At 42.4% G+C, this 24,996-nt stretch overlaps 1 protein-coding gene across 3 annotated transcripts in view; it reads left to right on the top strand.

The window, feature by feature from the left end:
* AFF2 (ALF transcription elongation factor 2) overlaps window positions 1–24,996 on the top strand; it is a 341,402-nt gene that overhangs the window by 148,021 nt on the left and 168,385 nt on the right. The window lies entirely within an intron of this gene.

Here is a 24,996-nt window from a genome sequence, read left to right as displayed (position 1 = left end):
ACATATTTGCTGATGTTTCAATTATTATTTATCTATCCATGTTCTTAAAAAGCAAACATTTGCAAAATGAAAAAAAAAACACACTAGACCCCTCTCCGTTGGAACACTTGACATGCAGGCTTACCTTTGAGTTTAAGCTACTGAACTGAAGACAGGAGAACTATATTTTTGTTAGAAGTCCACAAATACTTGCCCAAACAAGGTCCTAACAGAGAAAGCGCATCTATTTAGAAGAGCATTCAAGCCTGTGTTTAAATGCTTTCCTGAATCAAGACCTTGTTTCCGAAGATTGTATTTTGTAAAGGATGAACCTAACAAATTCTGATGACGCTTCCCCACTAGGTGAGAACTCGGGCAGCCGGGTCTGCGGGAGAAGTTAGCAAGTGTCCTGAGATTGCTCATTTTTAATGATGTTTATAACACTACGAAGATATTTCAGTTTAAAAATGTACATTATGAGTTTATGGTAGACATTTTCACTAATGTATTTCTCTTAATCACCAGTTCAGTATTTTTATAGTACGTTCTCCAGGAAAGCACATGTGGCCAATATTCATCTGAAAATGGATGTAGTCCAAACCATTTCAATAAAAATCATTCATTTATTAGGAATATTTGCACTTGTAGGTAAAGAATTTACAATACTTATCCTTTCTGTCTCCTCAGTCTCCAGAGTGATTTCTGGTAGCAATAAGCACCTGACTGTTTTCAAAAGATCAGCTAGAAAAAGATTAATAGGTAAAATTACCCTACTCCCAAACTACTTCTGCAATTCCTTTCATGTGAAGTTCGTAATCCAAAAATAATCTGTTGTTTTTTGATAACTGAAGTACTACTGCAATTATAAAGTGTTTGTGCACGCACACACATCCCCAACTGGATTATTTCAGCAATGAAAAATTAACTGGAGTTTGATCACTGAAATTCATTAATTGTAGCTAATTTGCCACTAGTCAAAGCTGACAGAGCTCCGTTAGATCAACATAGTTCTGGCAGTTTATAACAACAGTGAATTTGACCCATTATCTTTTGTTGTTAAAGCTTTATTCCTTTTGAAGTAGTTGTATCCGTAGCTAATTATGATATTAAATTGCAGAGGAATGTTTCCATTTTCTGAAACTGCCTAATCTGAGCCTTTGGTCTGACACATCAGATTAGCTGAGATTTAAACCAATGACCTCCTGGGTCTGGATAATGTCATGTTGGTTCCTATACAAAATAACAGGGCTGTCCCTGTTCAGGTTACACTAAATCACAAGCTGATGAGAGGTGACGGGCTCTGCAGCAACTCTGAATCACATGTTGTTTGATTTCTACCTCTCTGGGCCAAATTCCTCCAGATAAAAGGTACAGAAGGTCACCCCCTGTCCAGAAATACCATGCTGAGATCACAGCACGATTCCAGCAGTGTGTTTTTGTTGTGGCAAGTGTATTTTTATAAATGAAAGAATTGAAAAAGAAAAATGGTAACAACAACCACACCAAACAATGCATTTGCATGAATCCCATCCCTCATTTATAAATGCTGGAAAGAATTGCTGAGATGTCGAGTAAAAGCATTTTTAGCCTTAGCTTTTTCAGAACCATAGAACAGTCAGAAGATGCAATAAATATATTGTGAAGACAGTGGCCAGTCAGAAGTATTTACATGCCAGCTTGCAGCCTTGACATGCTCAGAAGTCAGCATCTAAGACAGCAGTTGGCACAGATCAAGTTGGAAGTCTAAATGTCAGTGAGTGGTAAGTGTCTCAATCTTGATCTCTCAAGTCATTAAGTTGTTTATTTGAGTGGTTGCCCCTTGAGCTGGTCAGAAATGTCAGGAGAAAACTGTTCGAAGAGATCTTGCACTAGTGACCTATTGGATAGTAGTTAGCCTTGTTGAGTCTTGACTGTAAAGTTATCAGAAGCATTTTTTAAAATTTATTTTTTCAGTGTTCAATTAAAAAATGACTTTTTTCATTTGTAATGAATCCTAGAGCTTTTATGTTTTGAGAATGAGGTACAACCATTTGCTCTTTGTGACTCTTACAGCAGATAGGTGTGTATGACTGTTCCTGTCGAGAGAGAGGAGGGAACTGAGGTCTGGGAGAAGACAGAGGCTGAGAGAATGAGGTAGAAGCACGCTCAGGGTGGAAATCCAGACTTCTGCAAATGCAGAAAAGGAACTGCCACAAAGTCTGCCTACTTCAGTAAAACCTTCAAAGTTTCAAGTCTTACTTTAGTCTAACTTCTTTAAAAAAGGAGGAATTCATATATGTGGTTGTGTCCGTATGTATATCAAGGCTTTTGATTTTGTCAGGCAATTTCAACCAAGTGTCAGTGAACCTGTTAGATACTGTTAAAGTTGCCGTAAGTTTTCTGAAAGCAGCAGGATAAAAGACACTTTGCAAGCCCTGCTGACAGATGGGCTGGAACATGAACTCAGCCTTTATTAGACATCAGAGAATTCACACCTGAGCTCTGCCTCGAGCCTAGCCAGCGAGGCCTCGCTGGGCACGCTCGTGGTGCAAGACGCCTCGCTCCAGGGTGCAACGCAAGCAGGGCTAGCTAGAAGAGCTTCGTCAGAGCACTGGCGGGTCAGTCCTGTCCTGCCTTGGTCAAAGCAGGCTGTAGCCTGTGGGTTTGAAGCTTTCTCTGGGCTTGAAGCTTTCTCTGCAGGCTCTGCAAAACTCATCATTTAAATAGTTTTAGATGTCTGTAAGTCTGAGACTTCACTCAAAATCTGGACAAATACAGCAGAATTACCCATCTGCTATTTATATCTTGCCTTCTTCCCCAAATGCCCACACAGTGTTCATGTACTCGATGACAGAAATCTCTCTAGACTATCCCCAAAATCTTGGCTTCTAGACAGGAAAATATCAGGGAGATATGTTCCATGTTAGTCAGAGATAAAATTATCTTTCTCTTCATGTTTAATCTCCTATTCCGCCTACGGGGTATCATTCAGTATTTTCAGTGTGCTCAGGTTCAAAGCCCATAAAGGTCATGTTTCCTTAGGAGCAAAGGGAGCAATTAGGGCAACAAGTTTTATTTCATTTGATAAAAGTTCACATACTTTTAATATTCAAACAATAATTAGAGTAATCCGTAAATTAGTCAGCTAAAATATTAATTCATTTGGCACAGTCCTAGCGTACACTGTCATAACATTGCCTGACAGGCCTAGCTGAAATCCTGTAGTTACCTTGTTAAATACCACAGAATTTCGTCATTGTTGTAATAAAATACAGATGTGGCTTAGAACGAAACTTGCATGGTGAGCAGAAATAGAATATATAATTAGAACAAAGAGGGCTTAAATCAAATTAATCTTTATCTGACAGGAACATTTACATTTACATCACTGAGTGCAAAGTCATAGCCAAAATTGAAATTAGAAACAGATAATTATGATAGGAGAGGACACTTATGCTGACTTTTCTCATGCATAATTGGAAAGCACACAAAATGCACTGCTTGTTATAATTAGAATTAGTGTTAAAAATATGCCACTTCTGATGAATGCTAGTTTGTTGCAATAAAAAGTTGCCTAAATACTTGTATGGTAGAAGCACAAGTTGGGTTTGTTTAGAAGATCATAAAGAGGGCAGACGATTTAAGCGCTTTTCAAAAACAATGATAATAGAAATGGACTTAATAAGCGTTCTGCGTGTTCCAGACCTTTGAGCGTGTAGATTTTTGCATCAGCTACACAGGGGCAAAGTCCACGCATCTATTTACTGTCACTCAAAAGTTATAGCTGTGCATTAAGAACAGCTCGGCAGTCGCAGAGCAAAGCATTTGCCACTCTGGGACCTGATCTTGAGAAGAGCTGGAAGAGCTTCCCTGTTGCCGATTTGGAGTGCCAAATCAAAGGTACCTGGGAGCAGGGCCCTGATCTCACGCCCATGCGGCCCGCAGTTGACTTGTCAGTACGTGTACCGTGAAAGTGTGTAACGTGCACAAATCTATCTGCATTGTGGGGAAGATAGATACTGTGCATTGCACTTATGGGGAGCTTTGCCCCTGGCTTCCCTGCGAATGCAGGATCAGCTCCTTCTCAGGTCCTGGAGAAGAAAGTGTGTTTTATTGGGTTGCTGTAAGAAAGAACTACCTCGAAACCACAGAGGGTGTCAATATCAGGACAAAAATCAATGTTGAGCATTTTTAATTCCTTGATTTTCAAGTATATCCTCTATCTATAGATCACTCCTCTTTTTACACATGTTTGCAAACTGGAGGGCTGGATCCTCAGTTGGTGTAAATCCAGTGTGACTCACCTGACATCATCAAATTTTACTGATTTACCAGCCAGCTGAGGATCAGAGCCCGTGTATACCTAATGCTACGGATACATACACATTTCTGGTGTTTGGAAACAGCAGTATAATTGCCCCCAGCTGCACAAAATCCAGATGCTTAGATTTTTAGATTTCAAAAGAGGTGTAGCTGGATCTCTAATGATGTTTGTCTGCCTAACACCTTCTTGGCAAAAGGGAAGCCGTTTCCATAACGTTAAGGATGAAGGGACGAGCTAGGATATGAAGTTGAGCCTTTGGGTGGTTTCTCACAGACTTTGAGCACTTGCTCCTTTGGCTTTCACTTACGACTTTTATTAATGAAACAGATCCAGAGGGTCTCTGGGAATTCACCAACATGATAGTTTAGTGTGCTGTCAGAAAGTAGCTTGTCAGATGCTTCTATTGTACTGGGATGTGATTTTTAGTAACATGCAGGATTAGAGCAGTGATTCATGTATTGTGCACTGTTGAAAAGAAGGGTAATTTGAGGTAGCAGAAAGGATTTTCAATGCCAAAACAATAATGATAATTCATCCTCTGGTAAGGAATTGTTATGACACGTTTTCTATTATTAATCTGGTTAGAGGGTCTAGGTTAAATGACTGCAGTCGATTAAAAGATATATAGATAGGAGAGCTTTATGTATTTATTACCTGCTTAAAGAAAAGGAAATTTATCTGAGAAAATTACATCATGGAAGAGTGCACAACTGTAATTTAATGAGCTGCCTTTGCATGAACATCTGGAATTCTTATTATTAATATTATTATTTTTTTACATAAAAACAAAACACTGACAACTTTGAATGAGAAGTGCATTTTTTATGTTAGCTGTAATGAAAATAACCAGGGTGGTTAAAATAAATCTAAACTGTAGCATTTCTATGGGCCTTGTGCTGCCAAAACTGCCTGTAAATTAGTGCTTTTTCTCCTGGGGAGTGTCCCACTTAATTCAGGGAGTGCAAAGGCACTTGGTGCAGTTTGTAGGATGTAGTCCCTAAATGACAGATCTGAGCTGCTCTAATTTTTAAGTCCACATTGCTAAAGGAAATAATCTAGCAACCAGGAATTTCATTCAGCCCATGCCATAGGATGGTTTGTTTAAGGAGGCTGGCTCAGAGTATATACAGCATTATTATCTCACCTAAAGTCTGGCTTGCATCAGGCTACAGTAAAGCATAGTCCTGGTGCTAGCCTTCTGCATAAAACCAAAACTCACCCTTGCGTACAAACTCATTTGCTCAAAGTCTAGAAACAGCAACACATAAATATATATAGTTACTTGGAGAAGGGCTGTGCTCTCAAATAATGTTCATTTGATTTAATATTCAACAAATATCCCCTAAGGAAAAATTATATGAATCTTCGTTACAGTATTTCGCAAATCAAATTAGCAACTCAACATTAATAGATTTTGATTGGCACATCTAATATTAGCCATTAGTGTCTCCATTGACTTTAGCTCTACCTTATTAAGTGAACTCTAAGATTCCACCTCTTGATCAGAAGAGTCTCTTCTGTGTTTTTTTCTGGGAACCAAGGGCAGATCTTCAGCTGATGTCAATCAGTCCAGTTCTGCTGAAGCCAGCATAGATACTCTAGTTTTACATCTGCTTCAACAGCAAACTTTATTTCCCATGGAATTCATTTTGCAGCGCAGGAATTCCCTATAGGACAAGGGAAATTCTCAAATTTAAGGATTATAATTTACATATGAAATTGTGGCAAACCAGAGGGTTTTTTCCTACTCCCCCCACACCCCTGCTCCTCAGGCAGATTCTCGCTGTTCAGGCATCAGTCAGAGATTGCAGCCACTGGTGCCGTGTGATGTCCTGCACCAGCGGGGGGGGGCAGCAACTTCTTTGGAAGAATCCATCAGACAGAATTAGCGTGCTGTCAGAAAATAAAAGAAAACTTCCGCTGAAACCTACGACCCCAGTCAGACAGGAGAAGGCCAGCATTTTGGTGGAGAATGAGCACGTGACTATACCTCCCCCTGCAATCTGAGCACCTACCTTTGATGTGATGACAAAGCTTCGTGCTCCTGCTCTGTTGGACTCAGCTCAGAGGCTTGAACCTTAATCTGGCACATACCTTGTCCATGCTGTGGCCAGCAGGGTGGTCTTGGTTATGCTGGTGCAAGTCTGTGCTGATTGTGCTGGAACTGCTCTTCTTGGTGCGGGATAATTAGCTGTCAGCTGGAGCTGGGAATCTGAAATCGGTTTCCCAACTGGTGGGTGACTATTTTAGCATCATTGGCTGCTCTGATGTGAGCATGAAGGAGCAACTCTATTGGTTTTGTCCTGTGAAACTTGAAAATGTTTCATTCCCAGCTTCCCTATAAAGGCACTTTGAAAATACCTTGACAAAAAAGAAAGACAGGAGAATTAATAGCAGTCAGGGTCCCTTTCAGAAAAGTGGTTCTTGTTTAGGTGCTACCTACTGGTTTGTAGCCTGAAAGCAGTGTATCTTTTAAAGAGAAAAGATGACGTAGGTAGGGAGAGGATCAATACCTTGTTTCTCCTCGGGAGTCACTAAAGAAACAGAAGGAACACAGAGAATAGTATTGTTATCATAATGACCATATTAAATGCATCTTGCTTAAAAGCCACATATGCAGATAGAGCTGCACACAGGAATACAAGCAATAGATACTGGATTTCCTAAGCCTTCATTTATTGGGGTTCTGGGTTACACAAACTGTGTTTCCTTGAAGAAAATGATTTTTTCTTTTGATTTTTGAGTTTTTCTTTTGATTTAGTTAGTGTTTGCCCAATGTGCTTACCTCTGTGTTGAGATTATGAAGGTGACTTACTCCCTTAGGAATAATATCTTATATGACACCTGATGTGTCTTACAAATTAAGGTAGATAAGTGAGCAATTTATCTCCACAGATATCTCTGCAGCATCATTTTGCTTTACTGACCAGTAGTTTAAATTTCTCCTGCACTGAGTGGGAGGCTTCTCAATTTCTTTTGCTGTGAGCAACATACCAGTTAACCCAAAACAAATGTATGTTATAGATGAGGCTAATTCTCCAAAAAGGAGCTCTGCCTTGCACCTACTGCAGACAAGTTTGTGGTCAACCTTCCTTGACATAGCTGGTGTGAATTCAGATTCACCAAGGAGACTGGAACATCTCTGTACCTCCTTTAATGACTGTTATTTTTAGAACAGTTAAAAGCCAGCTATGCAGCGTGAAGGATATAAAGGAGTATGGAGTATGCTAGATAAGAATAAAAATATAACAACTCTGAAGGGGAGAGAGGTGTTTCTGGTGTGTTACTTGCAAAGCTGCCTAGTCCAGAGTGAAAGTATCTATGTGCAGGTGTTTTTTCTCGAATTATACTTTCGTTTTCCCTGATGGATAGCTTGATCAGATCATGTTTTTAACAATGTAAATGCATTAAAAAATTAATACTTTTGTGAAGATTCTCTCCCTAGAAGCCTATGTTTTACACCATTGACTCCAGTGACTCAGCATCCATTTCCCATGAATTATTCCTGCGTTATTTATATTGCAGCCCATTTCCATGCCCCCTCCGTGAGTGAGACCCTTTGCAGTGGTCGTTTGGCCTCGCTCAATTGCTGTGAATGGAGTTAGGACCACTGACCCGGTAGCTCCATGAATCATAAATACCTGTAGTTCCCACACTGATGTTGTTACCATCCTCAGTACTTTAGCGAGACTGTATACAAGCCATCAGAGCTTCTGTCTCCGTCCCATACACCTGTATCAATGCAGTGCTTTTGTCTGAAAATTTGCAAGTTTAATTACGGACTCAGGTCTGCTGGGATTGCCGCTGAAGAACTCCAGTGACTTCCATTTAATTACTCCGCGTTAGGAATGGTGTAAGCGAAAGCAGAATCAAGCCCCAGATAGCCCATGGGGGACGCCGCCAGGCCAGCGTCCTGAGGCCTCTCAGTAATACCTGTATGTGTTAGTAGGCAATGAGAAACCAATTTTTTTCAACTCATTAGTTGCAGTGAGTGGAAATGAGGTAAAATATAATCTAAAATGATTAAATGAGGTCCTTCAAATATTAGAGGTGCTTACTTGAAAATGGAGTGGTTTAAATCAATCAAGAAGAACATCACTCAGAATTTAGTCACAGCTAACCTAAGTTGCATGCTATTGGGGGGGGGCGGTTGTAACTTTAGGAAATTTCAAAAAACAACAATTTCAATAGATTTACAAGATTTTTATCTTTCTTCATGGACAACTTGGCCAGATCTTGAGTTGGATCATTGACTCTAAAGCAGATTTACCTTACTAAAGATTGAGTACTTTGTAAGATGACAGAAAGACTAATCGTGTTGTGGAACACCCAGGAAAACAGCAGGGATACAGTGCTCTTTGTGCATTTTACGTTGCTTATTTTCTGCATCTTATTTGCTGTTTGACTGCTCACACATAGGGTGTTGTCCAGTACGATTTTGGAGATGGACATTTATGTCTGCCATTTGTATTATGCATAAAGTAAACAGTGATACACGAAAGGTTAGAAGACAGTAACATCAAGGGAATGAAAAGGATAGATTTCACGTTTATTTGAAAAAGACACCTGCAGAATTCATGCTAGATTGGCCATAGCCATGAGCCTGTTGGCCCTACAAATGTGTTTTTTGACCCATAATAGGCTACAGCTTGATTTAATGGGTCACATTTCACTGCCTTTATGGACACCTTTACATCTTCTTTTCAGGATAATTATCTTTACACACATCTGATGTGGCAACGTAATTGACTCCTGCTTTTGTACGGCTATAGGTTAATGAACCAAACAGATAATTTTTTTAAAGAGAATAAATCACTTGTGTATTGTTTTTGAAATGATAGCGAAGATGTATGTTTAGCAAGACCCCTTTGCAGACAGGCAGCCACCATCTGGGGCTTTGTGCAGCACAGTGCATGATGCACTGAGAGTCCTGGAGTGACACTCCTGTCTCCTCCCATGGGCAAGATCCTGCACAGGCTACAACTATGAAAGCTGCTCTAGAGTCAATAAAAGCACAGCAGTTTGCATCCACGAAAGTGCTGGCTTATAGAGTGGATGGGGGAAAAATGCTAAAAATCAGAAATTATTTTTTTAAAAAAGAAAACACTCCTGAAGAGAAGAATATGAACTTTTTACGCCAAAGCCAACATTTTTCCTCAAAATATGCACAAATGTGACTTCAGTTCCTCTTATAGTAAAGTGTGCATAGATGGCAGTTTACCATTTTGGATGCTGGCTTGTTTTCATACAATTAGAAAGAAATCTTTGATTAACAGTGGCCATTTGGCATGATTTCTTAGCTATTTTAAAAATATAAGTTGGTGAGGCATTAGAACAGGAAAAGCCAAGTTTTTCAGGTGCTTTTACCAACTTTCAGGATTTTTAATGGATACTGCACAGCTTCATTACACTTTTTTTTTGCTATGGCCAGAAGGAGGCTAGCAAGCCCTGCTTATTTTTTACATGAGGGGGAAGGATGTATTTATGGAGGGGGGAAAAGCACGCTCTGTTACGAAAGCTTACTTGGCAGCTTTCTGAGAATGGGCTGCAGCCCTGGAGACTTGGGCGATGTCTAGGTATGTTGATTTTTCAGCCTACGAAATTTCCCTATGTAGTTTTACACGTACATTGCTGTTCTTCATCTCCAATTTAATGTTCAGCTCTGCATCAGCCCTAGACCGTGAGCTGGGCACTGGGTGTCAAGAAGCCATTTAAAACCATGCTGATGGACTGTATTGCAAGTTCGGGTCTTTGTGGCATTTCTGCAGAGTTGTTCGTGTTTAATAAAACAGTCGCTCTGTTTCTGCTTCAAAGTATTTTTTGGTTTTGGGGTTCATTTTTACCGGGAGCCGGAGAAAGGGAATTTGAGGCTAGGGACATGCTCTTACAAGTGGTTACTCACATGAATAGGCCTATTAACTTTAGGCTACCTGTGTGAGAAAAGACAACTCATGTGAGCAAAGGACCCTGCTGAGGGCCCTAATTAGTTAACGTGTGAATGCATACGATGTGCTCTAGGAGCCCATTCTTGTTACTATTCAGGACATGCTGGTCTATCTTAATAAAGATGTCACTTCCATTTTACTATCCCTGATTTACTTTATTACTGATTAATAAATATGTGATAGATGAGTTGTATGTAGAGTGCCAGCTCTTGTCTAGCCCTTTGATCATTATGTGTCCGAAAGAAGATGCCAATGGTCATAAACTTCCTGAATCTATCCAGCAGAGGACTTGTGCATCAAGTGGGGATGCGGCCAGGCTGGCTGGGAGTATTTTTTATCTTAACAGCCCTTGGAAGCTAGAGACATCCAACAGTTTTGAGCTTTCTTGAACGTGAAAACAAATGGAGTCACAAGTTCCTCATTTACAGCTCTCCCAGCTACTTATAGGGGCATAACCGAAAAGGTGGGCACCGATATGTTAAATCTGCTGAACAACTCATTTTTAAATCATGCATATAGCTAAATCACCAAATTCCCACTAACTGCTGTTAGGAATGAGGCTTGTGCAGTTGCGATGTTTCGATGCATCTGTTTGCCCCACCCAGCACCTCTTGGCCAATTTCAGCTGAATTTGGTCAAGGTGGTAGCACTTGCAAAGTTTGAAGTTTTGTGAAAACAAGCAGCCAGATAGGCAGGAAAAAGCCTAGTGATGCTCTGTTTGGAGAAAAATGTATAGCATGAGCCCAGCTCTCATTAGACGTTAGAGAATCCAGTCACAAGAGAGCAGGACAGATGGATGGACACATGTACTCACACTCGGAGCCACAGCAAATCGGTCTGCCTCATTTCCAGTGATCAAAGAGCTACTTGTTGAAGCTTAGGGCTTCAGCCTTAGTTTTTGCATTTGTGGGACATCTTTACATATGGCACTTAGGAAGAGCATACTGTAAAGCTTTGGTACTTGTTAAGTATATTTTCAAAAGTGAAACTTGGAAAATATTCTGCAGAAAAAGTTCCTGAATGCAAATCTGCCCATATTCTGCAGTCCTCCTTCACACCCTGCTCCATATTAAAATTCAGCTCCCTGAGCAGACACAGCGGCAAGCCAACAACTTTATGTACAAGAGCAGACCCGCTGAGTTCAAAGGAGCTAGGCATATATGTAAATGTTTGCCAGATCAGAATCCCAGATATTGCATGGGATTTGGCCTGGCTTTCTCCTTCCCTGTAGGATTTGACCTATTGTTTTTAAACATCACCATAATCGGTGCATTTTAATACTGCTGTGATGTTATCCTGCAAGGCAACTGGGAATTAGCATAGTGTATTTCATTATTTCATGACTTTTTATATATTCATATTTAGACTGAACAGTGTTAAAAAGAATATTTTATTTCATTATGCAATTTTTAGTGAGCTTATTATCAGTAATATGTTTAGCATAAAATTTATTAGTGACATGCCCTTTAATTTAGCCTGTCTAATTGGTGCTAATTTAGTTAGATTGCATTAAATTACACCCTTTAATGTAGCTATGTGTGGGTCAAGAAATCCATTCCAACAGGTTAGGTAATTTTTCATGCAGCTGAACAGTAAAAATGGTATTAAGGTAGCTGAAAAATGCAATCATGTTCCAAAATAATAGTTTTCCTGGATATTATTATCAGGGAAACAAGATTTCTGTTTTAAGTGCTCTTCCTTTGAAGACTTACAGGGTTCATCTTCCATCTAAACTCATGTCCCCAATCTCAACAACGAAGACAAAGGGTGGAAATTAAGAACATTACTCTTACGTGAGGTGGAATTATTAAGAACGATCTTTATTTTAGCCTTCATTCTTTATCATGCTCAGCACAAAGACAACAGTGAAAAATATGTTGTCGCTTTTATCTGAGTTTCTGCTTTCTGCTCCATTAGAATTACTTTGGTCAGATGGCTGGAGTGGAAAGTAATTGATTTGATCTCAGCAGTCCACAAAGAAGCAATCTGTGCCTGACAAAACAAAACAAAAAATCTGACCTGTAAGAGTCATCGATCTCTAGCAGTAAGAGCAGAGGGCTATAAGGCAAGACTCCTGGGGGAAGGTCTTCAGCTGGTGTAAATTGTTGTAGCTGTTATGAGTCAACGGTGTTTGAAGTCATTGGCAATTTTCACCAGTGGAGGTGTCAGACCCTGGATTCAGTTCCTCGCTCTCTGTGCAACCTCATAAAAACTCCTAGTCCTCTCTGGTCCCTGCACGTGTAGCCAACTCTGTTGTATGTATCAGTGATCCCTCCAGGCTCTCCTACTGTCTCAGCTTGTCTGCTGGGAATCCAGTTCAAGTGTGAGGCAAATTTCCTAAGTATTTAGAGACATGTTAATATGTGATTCCTATGCATCAAGAAGCCTCTTTACTTCTGTGGCTTCTGTAGCAACAGTTCCAAGCAACATGCAAAATCACTAAATCTCCCCATTTTTTTTGCCAGAGGACTTCAGTCTCGTATAAAAAGGTCGGACAAGTTCTAAACATGCTTCTGGAAATGGCCCTGGCAGCATAATGGTTCTCACTTTGACATAAATGGACCTGACTTTGTGGTTGTTGGCTAAGGTTATGTTGTGCTGTTGTCATCGTTGCTGAAGGAGATGTGTTGTTACGCTGCACTTCTTGGTTTTGTTGTAACCTTCCTGTTCTTGTTGAGCTGGGTTTTACTGCAGACCATGAGGCATTCCTGAGGATGAGCTGACTGAATATGGAGGAACTCTTGTTCTGTTTTCCCACATAACCACACCTGAGATAACCCAAAACCTTTGCGAATACTTTTGTAGCCTTGGATAAACCCACATCCTCCAAGAGCACGTACACAGTCAAATGTAGTGGGAGCCTGGGGAGCGGGAGCAGGCAACTGGAGCTTGGACATGGGGAAGCTACTAGGGAGGAAGAACAGGGGTATCGTATAAAAGTCTTCCATTTAGCAGCATGTATAACACCACTGCCGCTGAGGCACAGGTTTCTGGGTTTTTGCAGGTAACCAGCAGCGCCTGCGCAAGAACACAGCACTTGTTCATTCAACTCCTGGCCTGTCCCATGTTGAAGTGGTTGCAGTTTTTCCCCCCAGCACCAATCAGAAAAATGACTTACAGGATCAATACTGGCAGCAATTTTATCTTCCTACAAAGTGCTAAGTCGTAGGGTATCTCCTTGACAGAAAAGAGCCAGTTATACTGAAATATCAACCTGAATTTCATAACACAGCTGGCTGATCACTGAGAACAAAGCTAAATGCCCATTAGGTTTGATCCAGGACCCTTTTTAATTCCTTGGGAAAGGCTCCCATTTGCATGCTGGGAAGGGCAGCTGTAAGGGAATTAACCCCCGGGAGGCACAAGAAGAGCCCCTTTTTGGAGGAGGTTCTCCGGGCGAAGCTGATACCTGTTTGGTTGTGAGAAGGATGTGGGATCAGCTTTGCCTGACAACCCAGCTGTAAAACTGGCAGAAAGAGAGCAGCAGCTCAGTTGCAAACATCACGATGAGTATTATGTTTTGGGTAAATAAATATAAAAAAAAAATAAGTAGGAAAAGAAGCCTCTAATAGGAAGATGCATCAATGATACTGTAATGAGAACCAACATTATTCAACTGTAATAAAGTATTTATTTTACTGTGATTACAACAGTAGTGTATTCTTGGGAGCTGTATCCAGACGCGGAATATCCAAACTGGAAAGGATACAGCAGCTGCCTAAGACAAGTTTCTTAAATCTGTGCATAGGGGCTCAGCTGATACTTGTCAGCGGTGCTGAGACGCAGGAGAGGCAAGTGTGCCGGCCTGGCTGGGTCTGCCCCTGGTCCCGGGACCGGGGGCTCGATGGAACTGCAGCTCCAGCACTATGGAGGCAGCACACAGCAGCACAGCACAGCTGTGCTAGGAATTAGTCTTTCCAAGCACAGCAGCAGTCCTCCTGCCGGCCATGCCGCGATGCTAGACAGAGTTTATCCTAGAAATGAAACCGAATAGTCTGGGGTGGTTTTCAGGGCTTGAAGGAAAAGAGTGCGTTTTTTTAGAAGATGTGTGTTTATACATTGGCTTTGGATTTAGAACAATAAACACGCTGCATACACTGGCTCGGAGAATCCTGCCAACTATTTAAATGTTCCCAAACTAAACAGCTCAGTCCATTCTTGTGCTCTGTCATTAGGATAAAATGATCAGCGCTAGCGACAGAGCCAAGCCTGGAGCCGGCCTGATGGGGCCGATCCCGGGCAGCGCGCCGTGGCCCTGCCCCGGGAAGGGCAATGGCTGGCTGGCGGCCGGGGAGCTCTGCTGAGGGCAGGAGGTGCGCGAGGGTCTCCATTTCTGTTCCTCTTCTCCACTTAGAAGTGACTGCTTGAAAATTTTCAGATTGGGTTTTAATTAGTTTATAAATGTAAATTTGGTGAAATTAGTATATGTCTGCCAAATGTTTTGCTGCTGCTGTTTTGTATGTCGGTACCTTCACTTTATATGGTGTTTATACAGTTTATATACAGTGTTTTCACCCAGGCCAGAATGTGACAGACATCTAGTCCGGCCATCTGCATGGCGCAAGCAGCTTCCCACAGTACGTCCACAACAAGAGCTGAGTTTTTATCTTGATTCCTCTTACTTATTTCATTCACTTTAGTCATCGTTTCTTGCTTCCCAGTAGTGCTTTTCCCTTCAGTTCTTCCCGCCTCTTCCCCCTCCAGAAGGAATCGAGAGCAGGCTGGTCGCTCGGGGCCAGGCAGTTTGCGTTCGGAGCGACGCGGGAGGCTGTGCCAGGCCTGCCCGTCGTTTCTGATAAATGCAACGCCTGCCAGGTCTGGTGCCAGCGCTGCGCTTGCCAGCGCTTAACTGCATCTCACAAGGAACTGCTTTGTGGCTTGCTGTGTGCACGGGATCAAGGTTCCCATGCCGGGAGTCACGAGGCGGCTCTGCGGTTTCGGATGGGACGCGTCTGCTCCGGTCACAGCAGCCTTGTCCCGATCACCGGGGAGGATGCCGGGTTCAGCAAGGCAGCGTGGTCTGCCCAGCTTCACCCAGAGCAGGGAACTGAACCCAGGTCATCCAAGTCCCGGATAGAGCTGTAATTTCAACATTAGGTCAGACTTTGGCCCAAGATGCAAGTTGTCCTGAATGTTCCCCATTTCTTGTGAGCAGCAGGCACTGACCAGCTCTGGCACTTGCTAGGTGTTTCGAGTGATGTTAGGTGGGACACTGCTGGGGGAATGTGAGCCAACATTTCATATAATAATATTTAGAAAGAGAAAAGAAAAACCTGCTTCTCATCTCGTCTCATTCTCCCCTGCCAGCCTGTGCTTTCTTTCAGCTCAGGAGACCGAAATCTTCTATTCTGTTGTAAAAAGATGCCGTTCTGTGAGCAGAGGAGCTAATGAAGCCTGGCTTGTAATGTGTCTCTCATGTGGATCCTCTGATATCTCACAAAGAGTGAGCTTTATTAGCGGCGTCTGCAATGGGACAGCAGTGGGGTCTCTCTCCTGTCCCCCACAGCCTTCTTTTCAAACTCCGACGAGTTTCCTTATCTCTTGACCTTGATGCTGGACAGTGGGGGTGAGACAAACACCATTTTTGAATGAGGGCATGAGCGCGCACGCACACACACACAGAGACACACAATTTCCTATTCCTAGGACTGAAGTCTGTGCATGTCTCATTTCTGTCAGGAATCAGGCTAAAAGAAAACAAACTGCAATATAAAAAAAATCAATATTTAAATAACTTTTTCATACAAACTGGGGATTAATCTAAAAAAATTCAAACTCAGGGCTGTACTGGCTAGCCTGAAATCCACAGCAACAGGAGTTGATGCTTTCTTGGAAGAGCAGGATGCTGCTTCCAAATCTTACATTCTGCCTGCTATCATATACACAAGACAACCCCATTGTGTGTTGTCTGGCTTCTCTTTTCAGTCTACAGGTCAGCTTTCACTTTGCTTCTGGGTAGGATTGGTGGGGCAGGGAAAGAATGGTTTATCCGTAAGATTTAACAGGCAGAGGGAGATCAAAGGAGCTGGATTGGGTAAAATCAGTGTTGGAAACAACTGTCAGATTTTCCTTGTCAACTTACGCCACAAATGCAACCACATTTTACATTCAGCTGCTTGGGTAACACCCAAAAGCTATCACCGCACTAATGCAATTATGGTAGTGCATCAATTGCTGTAAATCACAGAGCAATAGATAGAGTGTAGTTGTCATGTTTTTGTGATTAAAAGATGTACAATCTCTAATCAGTACAACGAGAGAGGCTGTCATCGATAACGGGAAGCTGGTGCTGGAGAGCTGTATTGATCTGTGCGGAGGAATCCGCAAAGTCTGTTTCGCAGTTTTTGTGCACTTGGAGCAGCCTTTCCAGATACACCTTCAGCTTCACCTTAATATTGATAGGTTAATTTCTGCCTTGGTCAGGTTGTCATGCAAAAGGGTGCTCGGGAGATGCTAAGTCTTTAGCAATTTCTTGTCCAAGAAGGCATGCTGTTTGGTGGCTCATACTTAGAAATGGTACAGTGCGTTTCCATCTTGGAGAGAGTAATGCCCATTCCTGAACGTAGCCAGGCGTCGTGCCAGCAGTGGAAGTCTGGTTGCCCCTGTGGTCCTGGTGCCATGTTGGTGCGGGCTCCCCGCAGCCAGCTGAGGCTGTGCACCGGTGGTGCCTGGGCAGCCTTCGACTGTGGCGTGGACAGGGACGGAGCCGCGGCTGCAGCCCCCCAGGGTGATAACGCCATGGCGTTTTCTCCAAGGTAGCCCAAATGCCTTCAGGAACTTGGTTGCAAATGAGACAACTTCTCTACCTGTAGGTGAGAATCAGGCTTTCCCTCACCCCCAGAAAATGTCAGTGCTTGTCATCTGTGTTCTTCTCCTTTTAAAAATAACAAAATAATTTATGGCCAATATTCATAAATTATTTACATTCAAACTGTGGAATTGTTGGCAAAAATGAATATTAAATGCCCAAGTATGAGGAGAATGGGAGGAGAGCGCTGGCTTGCCAGGCTGATTGGTTGCCTTTCATGCATTTGTTTGTTTGTTTGTTTGTTTCTCCCTCCAGAATCTCCATGGATCAACATACAGAGAATTTATGTGATTTTTTATTAATATGTAGAATATGGCTTGAAAGCTTTTACACATTTATAGCTTTCACCCATAATCACATAGTGTCTTGTATTTGTGTGTCTGCATCGAGATGTGTGTATGTATATAATCTCTGTGTGTGCATGCGTTTAAACTAATATTCTTTGTACAGAAATGCTGTACCCTCATGTTGCAGTTTCTCTGGTTTTCACCACTCTCTTCTTTATGCTTGGGTGGTCATATTTTGAAATTTCCCCAGGACCAGTTTTTCATGCAGTCACGTTTCTCATCACATCTGAAGGATGTTGTGCTTCGCATGGTAATTAGGTCCTCTTTGTTTCATCTGCTGAGCTGCTCCCTGTTACTTCCTGCAGCAGACTCACTACTGGAGGCTATTGCCGAAATGTTGGAGCAGGGGAGATTGTCTCGGAGTAAACAGCCTCACATTAACTTGCCTTTTTTTTTTAATGCTGATTTACATCCTGTTTAAACCTCATGCAATTATATTTATCCTCGTTGTTTTCTTAGAGTAATACCATTTATTGGAATAATTTATTATCGCTTTGTGTGGTTGGTGGGAGTGCAAGTAAATCATCTGCGTATTTACAAATATATATGACATTATACATAAAAACACACAAGTGTCTATATCTGCCTCGGGCCCGAAAATGCTGATGGCTTGGCTGGGAGAGCAACTGCCGTCAGGCTTTACCGAGTGTAAGCTTTCGTGGCTGAAAGGAAGCCGTGCCGGCTGGGTTTTCTGGCCCCGCACGGAGCAGGCTGGGGTGGCTCCAGGCGGCGTGTGGCTTTGGCAGGGCCGCGGGCCGGCACCCCACTGCGCCACGGCACCCCGCAGCTGGGCCCTCACTAGGAACGGGGTTCTTCCGACAGGATTTATACCTATTTTTAGCCTCCCTTCAAGCTGTCAAGTAGCAACAGAAAATCAAGCGCTATGTTTTTAGCCTTTGTTGCTTCAAAGGAAAGTGTCCATGCCTGCATGGCCCTTTTTGTGGTGCCAACAAGCCAGCTCCAGCGCCTCGGCGTTCCCAGGCTGCACGAGCGGGAGCAAAAGGACAGTTCATCGAGGGCTCATCGGGTTTGGCCGCTGCGCCTGCGAACCCCGATGGTGCTGGGGATGCTGCCAAAATCCAGGTCAGGTTCACGCTTAACCCGCTGGGGAAAGCTCTGCGGGCGCAGGGCGGCCCGGCTGGGGGCACCTGGGCAGCGGGGCTCGGGGCGGGAGCATGAAAAAGCAGGAGAAATGGGGACGGATGTGGTGCCTGACCCTGAGTTCCCTCCCGGGGTGAGGAGGGCTGGAGTGACTTCTCGCAAAAAATGAAACGGCGTTGCGGTGAGGGGGATCCATCCCGTGTCACATCGTGCCTGCCCGCTGGGAGCTGGTGGGCGCTGGCTGGTGGGACCTGGGGGTGGCAGGGGAAACAGCCGGTGTGTTTTTCACCCAAAAGCATCGTTCACCCAGGAGTATTTTTCACCCTGGTGAGTTGAGTACACCTGTGAGCTGATACGTGTTGGGTAAACTGCTGGCCCGAGTGGTGCACGCATGCACGTGCGAGTGCATACATCCACCACAGACGAGGAGATGTAAATGCACCGGTGACAGAAAGCAAACGCTTTTGCCAACACGTGGAATTCCTACTAGTTGTTTATCTATTTTTTCTGATCATAATTAATAATGCTGTTCTTAGCCTGATTATAATGATGGCATATCTCTCTAAGTGGCATCTAGATGAAGGTTTATGCAGCATTTTTTTCTTGTTTGTGTGTTCTGCAAACATATTAAGAAAATCTCTGAAATAATATTACAAAATGTCAAGTAAAATCCTGTCTCCTGAAGGGCTGACGCGATCGTATGTGTGTGACTGGGTGTTATCTTGCAGTGACACATGGAATTAAGTCTTGGACTCTCCTCACCTAGGAAGACATCATCCTGCCAGCGTTTCCTCTGTTCTGGCCATCTCAGATATGACAGCTTCTTCCCTTTCAGCCAGTTAAAGTGTGGCTCTTCTCTGCACAAGCCAATGAGAAAATTTGGCAGTTTGTTCATATCTAGAGTCTCTTCATTTCATTTTATTGAACTTACTGGTAACACGCGAAGAGACATTTATTTATGTCAAAAAAAAAAAAAAAACCTTAGCTGTGCAACAGTTCTGCGATTTTAATGATCTGAGTTATATGTGGAAGGAAAAGTGGATTTTCTGTTATCCATTGCCAAAGCTGTGGGTGAGGGAATCCTGTAATTCAGCCACGCAGCCATGCAACTTGGGACGTATAATCGCTTCAGTGGAAGTTCGGATTTAGCAGCACTGGCACTTCTATTAATATGTTTTGATTTTACTGGTTTCTTACACACACACACACACACACACACACACACACACACACACAGTTTTAAAAAAATCTGGGAAATGGTGAAAAATTAGAAGCAGACAATTTAGGTGTTTCTCTAATTACCATTTACCTTTTCTTAAAAACAAATTTGACATTGTTTCTTTCTAAAGTCCTGGTCATTGGGGTTTTTTGCCTTCTTAATGAAAGCGTTTTACTAGCTTGGAGCCTCTAGGAGACGGATCCATTTTGTCAAAATAAGGTTTTTTAAATCACTCCCAAATGAACAAATTTGAATTTCCAGCTTTCTGAAAAGTTTTTAAAATGTTTTACATCCAAATTCAAGCAATTCCCCTTCCTCCCTCAAATTCAAATTATTGGTAGACAAGAAATCGCTTATTGTCTGGCTTGACGAGAGTGGTTGGTGCTCAGTCCTGTGCTCAGGTGCCCAAGCCACCCGCTGATGGCGAGTTTGTCCCCATCTGTTTCCATTCCTATACTGCAAGTCCAGCCTGGCTCGTGTGCTGCAGCACGCAAGTGGGGTTGTGGACTTTATGATTCAGATTTATTTCACCTAACTTTTGGTCTTTACCTGAGACGCCCCTCATAAGCAGGGGCCTAACCCTTGCCTCTCTCTCTAGCGTGGACGTGGGCACTTTCAGGTGGCTCAGCCCATGGATGATCTCAATTAAATGCCGAGAGAACAGCCTCTCTAAATCAACCTACTATGCGCTTTAAGCAGATCCACTGGAAGAAACCTCGTTGGCTCATAGAGACATGCTGATAATGGGCACATTGGCTTGTTAGGTCAGGCAGCAAACCGATGCCCAGAGGTCCTCAGGCCTAAAGGACCAAAATGAGACAGCATCGTATTTCTGGGGAAGTTGTTGCATTTCAAGGGTGTGATGTGAGACACGAGGCTGCAAAGTCATCCCAAAGCTGCAGTTATTCCCCTGAAATGCTCCGTATGTCAGACCTGATTTCAGTTATAAAATGGAAATAATAGAAAAAAAGGTCAGACCATTTATTGAGGATTGACATTTACAGCAGTCAGGAATCTCCAGTTGTATACAGCTTTGTGTATATATGTCACTCCTATATGACACCACCCTGCTGAGCATGTCCAAGCTGCTCTTTTCCTGCAATGACTAGCAAGTGCCTAGGTACATACTGCTTATTGTATTTATAGGGATGGCAAACAACAGCACCCAGAAGTTAATTAACTTGCCCAAGGTTGCAATACACTTCTACAGCAAAAATGAGAATATAGATTCCCAAATTCTCTCTGTCTCTTTGGTTTCAGCGTTTTTTTATTTTGTACTTTAATAAATTCTGTCAGAATATTAACCGTAAAGTTTGTAAAATAGAACAGTTTGAAATTGACTGGCTTTCCTATGAAAGCTGACTGTTACAGGGCTTGTGTCCTGGATCCCATGGTAGGCAGCGGGAGTTGCGCTTCAGGTTGGCGGCAGTGTGTGCGGCTCAAATGCAGCACAATGAACTGTAGCTCGAAGGTCGCAGTCCAGACTCACGAACCAAAGAGGTGGGGGTACCTGTGCGGCGTCAGGTCTTGGGTCCTTGCATAATACATATTAGATCTCCTGTTCCCTGTTCCCCCTTGCTACTCCCCAAAAGGAAACTTTTTAGCATCCTGATAAGATGCTGAGAATTACTAGCCATCTTCAGCTGCAAAAATGAAGGAGAAAGACATTTAGGGCTTAATGAAACATGTCTTCCAAGTTGATTTAAGTGCTTGTTTAGATAGCTTTGAGATTAGTGCAAGCATAATAAATTTATTTATAGGGAAATTCCTGGCCAAAGACCTCTGGTCAGCTCCAGAATACCAGAACAAAGGATTTACTGACTGCCTAAAATAGTGATATTATTTTCAGATTCAGTTGTTCTCTGTGATTTAGGTTAACCTGTGTGTGAAGAGGAAAGGCCTCCTGCTGATTCCTCCGCTTCTGGAGTCGCTCTGGATAGTGTAATACATATTAGTTTAGTTTATTTACCTTGTGTTTGGAGCTTTTACAGATTCGCATTATGTCTCCTCTACAAATCTTGTTTTTCTGCTTATGGCATCAGTCAGAAGAAATGGAGGGAGTGGGCCCGGCCCGGGCTGCTGCAGGGAATTCCCCTGGAGCGTCCCCAGTCTCCAGACGTATCAGTGTCTTTTCTAGTCCGCTTCTGATGGGGTCCGGCAGCAGGTCAACATCCTTAGGTAAAGAAAGGCTTCCTGAAGTGAGCAGCAGTCACGAAAAGTAATTTAATGGGAACCGGCATCTGCTGATCTCTTTGACAATAAGGAATTTTGCTGCCAACATTTAGAAACCATTGGAAATGGTCTCCACTGGAAACCAGATTTCAACTTTCTGCCCTGGGCTGCCAAAAGTATTTCAGCATAAAATGCTAAAGTAAGTTGAACTTTGAATTATAATTTCAATGACTGTCTAGTGAAATGGATTAATGCTCTGGCACTGCACCTTTGAGGCTTTGGCTCGAATCTTGTAGGATAAAAATCTGTCTGCTTTGACAGTTGAAAAGGTCAGAAGTGAAATAATGTCAGGTGGTCTTAGTCCAATTCAATGTCTCGATTAAGGAGTAGATGTAAAAGTTGTTGATGTGGGATACATATCAGATACTTAGCGAAAATAGAAATCATTTTTTATTTACATTTTATCAGCAAAATAGAGCCAGACTGCTGCATTCTGGAGCTGTGGTGCCTAGTTTAGGCTCTGAGAACGCTGGGTTTCAAAGTGAAGAACATACAGGTTACCGTATGCAGGTATCTGTAAAGTTCGCATCAGTTCCCTACTGTCATTAATTGCGTTTTTCACCAAGGTATTCCTAGTCATGCAAACGCAGTGGAAAGGAGGATGGAGCTAAAAAGCTTGTATCCATCATGAAATTAATTCTCTGGTATTTGAGCATGTCAAACATAGTTCACATTTAAATGTTTTTTAAAGTTTAATTTGGAGATTTTTATTAGCTGAGAGTGTATAGGAAGAGCATGTATTTGTCGCTGTTTAGACAAGTCAAGGGATCTCTTCAATTTACCCTTTGAAATGGCTTCCGTTCAATTTCTAAATTATTAAATAGGGTTGTGATTAAAGAACAAGATATGGATATTTGCATAATGTATTTTTTCCCCTTGTTTGGATACATATGCATATGATTTTATGCAATATTAATATAAACATGTAAATAACTTCCCCACACATCCCTGCAAAAAGGTCACTGGCAAAAATTTTCAGTACTAGTAACAAGAATTTCTTTGGGGGAGAAGGAAACAAATAAAGGGTTTGTGACAATGTGTCTCGGCGATGGGGACACTTGCTAGTAGAGTTGCATGGCGCTTTGGCTGTCTTTGAGTTGGCACAGCGTCACTTCTCGTGAGTGCTCCTCATGTGTCCGGCGGTCCTGGCACTCCCCTTCCGAGGGAGGTTGCACATTTTCTTTGCTCGCTGCGGTAAGAAACACACATGCAAGATAGTGCAAATTGGAGATCAGCTGTCATGGTAGGCTGCATAAATTACCCGGTTACGGTTGGTTATCTACTGCAGACGTTCAAATAAGGGAGCATTCACGTCCTTTGTGGCACTGGCAGGCATCTCTGCTTTATTTAACTCCTTGTCCTGCTGTGGGTGCGTGTATGTGGCATGTTGTGTGGGTTGTTTCAAGTTGCGTTTCCATCTTAGGGCAAATAAACCACCGTCTCCATGTGGCCACGATCCAGAGCAAGCGCTGATGGAGCTGCGCATAGGTGGTAAAGATTAACCGGCGTTCGGTTTGGCCCGTAAGGACGCAGCGCGTTGTCCTTCGCCCTCTGCTTCGCCCCCGTTCGCAGCGCAGGCCAGCGCACCTCGGGGCGCAGGCGGGAGAAAAGCAGACCTGTTTCTGAGGTGTCACACGTGCACTTGTTAGCAGGCTGGTCTTCCCGGTGACAAACCCTAGGAGGGCCGTCGAGATTCAGATGTGCTGTGGTTGTGGGGCAGTGCTAGCGTGGTCCTGCTTTCCTCTGCTCACCGAGATCTGTTCCGCGAGGCCCGGGGGAACCTTAAAACCACAGAATTGTCTTTGATTTGCTCTATAGATTTTTCTGACCAAAATAATAAAAAAAAAAAAAGTTAACACACGCTGGCACATACAAGAATTGGAGTTTAACTCTGATGGGATGAAAAAGAAGAGAAAAAACAAGGAAATCCTCCCTGCCGGGGCGCTCGGTGTGCTGCTGTGCCTTGCTGCGTGGCGGAGGGCGCAGCGGCGAGGCTGAGCGCCCTGATTGCGAACCGCTATTTATAACGCAACAAAGTGGTAATTTTGCAACTATCACCGCTCAAATGTGGGACCATTTCCCTAGTAATAAAACTATTACTCTGTAACTGTTTACTTATCAGGAGACCATTATGTGATTGATGACCTGAAAATGGAGGTTATCTTTCAATTCATTTGAAATGCAAACTGACTAGAAAATCTATAGTTATTGTGGCATATTTTTAAGCAAAATCAGGCACCTACATTGACCTCCTATTTACATTTCTTTGAGAAGAAAAATCACATAAAAGCTATCAAGAAACACATTTCACAGCAGGCAAATTAATTGGTTTTACTGTATTTGAATGGAGGGTTTGTCAAATAAAACATGCCATGACAGTTAATAGTGTCATTTAGAGGCAGAAAATTATTGGCTTATTTGTTATTGGATAAAAGGAAGGCAAACACTTTGTATTAGGAAGTTTTAATGTGTTTAAAATCCTCATTAGGGATTTATGGACATTCTTGCTTAGCATAGCGCCTCATTAATTTGAGGCTAAACAGTTACTTCTGTGTTTCAATTCCAATCTTTTTTCCCCTTTTCTTTAATTAGATCTCGCATTAGAGTTTGGTCTCTACACCACTGGAGATGTAGAATTAATTAATGTGATTTATAAATCTAATGGAAGTGAGTTATTCTTAGATATCTTTTCATTTTAGTGAGCAGTTTAACTGCACGTAGCATAAGTGCGCACAGATCTAGGAGATTTTGAGAGCTCAGGAAAAGTATGCGACTTCTGCATTGAATACATTTAGCAGCATCCCTTGACGTTAATACATCAAAGCATTTTAATTAGAAATGTAACTAAGAGGGAGGCCATAAAGATCCCATTCAAAATCAGATTTTCTTTGTTCTAAGTCCTGTTCTGTCCAAAAAGTGTTATTTTACTTCCGCTTTTGTATGATAACCGTGACATTCAGTGGCAGTTAGGATAATCACATGCTTTACTATTTAATGAGTGTAAGACCTGGCTCTTAATGTAGTCTGAATTTCGATCAGATCCCAATAAAGACATATTCATT

The sequence above is a fragment of the Dromaius novaehollandiae genome, chromosome 11 (genome assembly GCF_036370855.1).
Source record: "Dromaius novaehollandiae isolate bDroNov1 chromosome 11, bDroNov1.hap1, whole genome shotgun sequence".
NCBI classification, from domain to species: domain Eukaryota; kingdom Metazoa; phylum Chordata; class Aves; order Casuariiformes; family Dromaiidae; genus Dromaius; species Dromaius novaehollandiae.
This window is presented reverse-complemented; position numbering and strand designations above follow the sequence as displayed.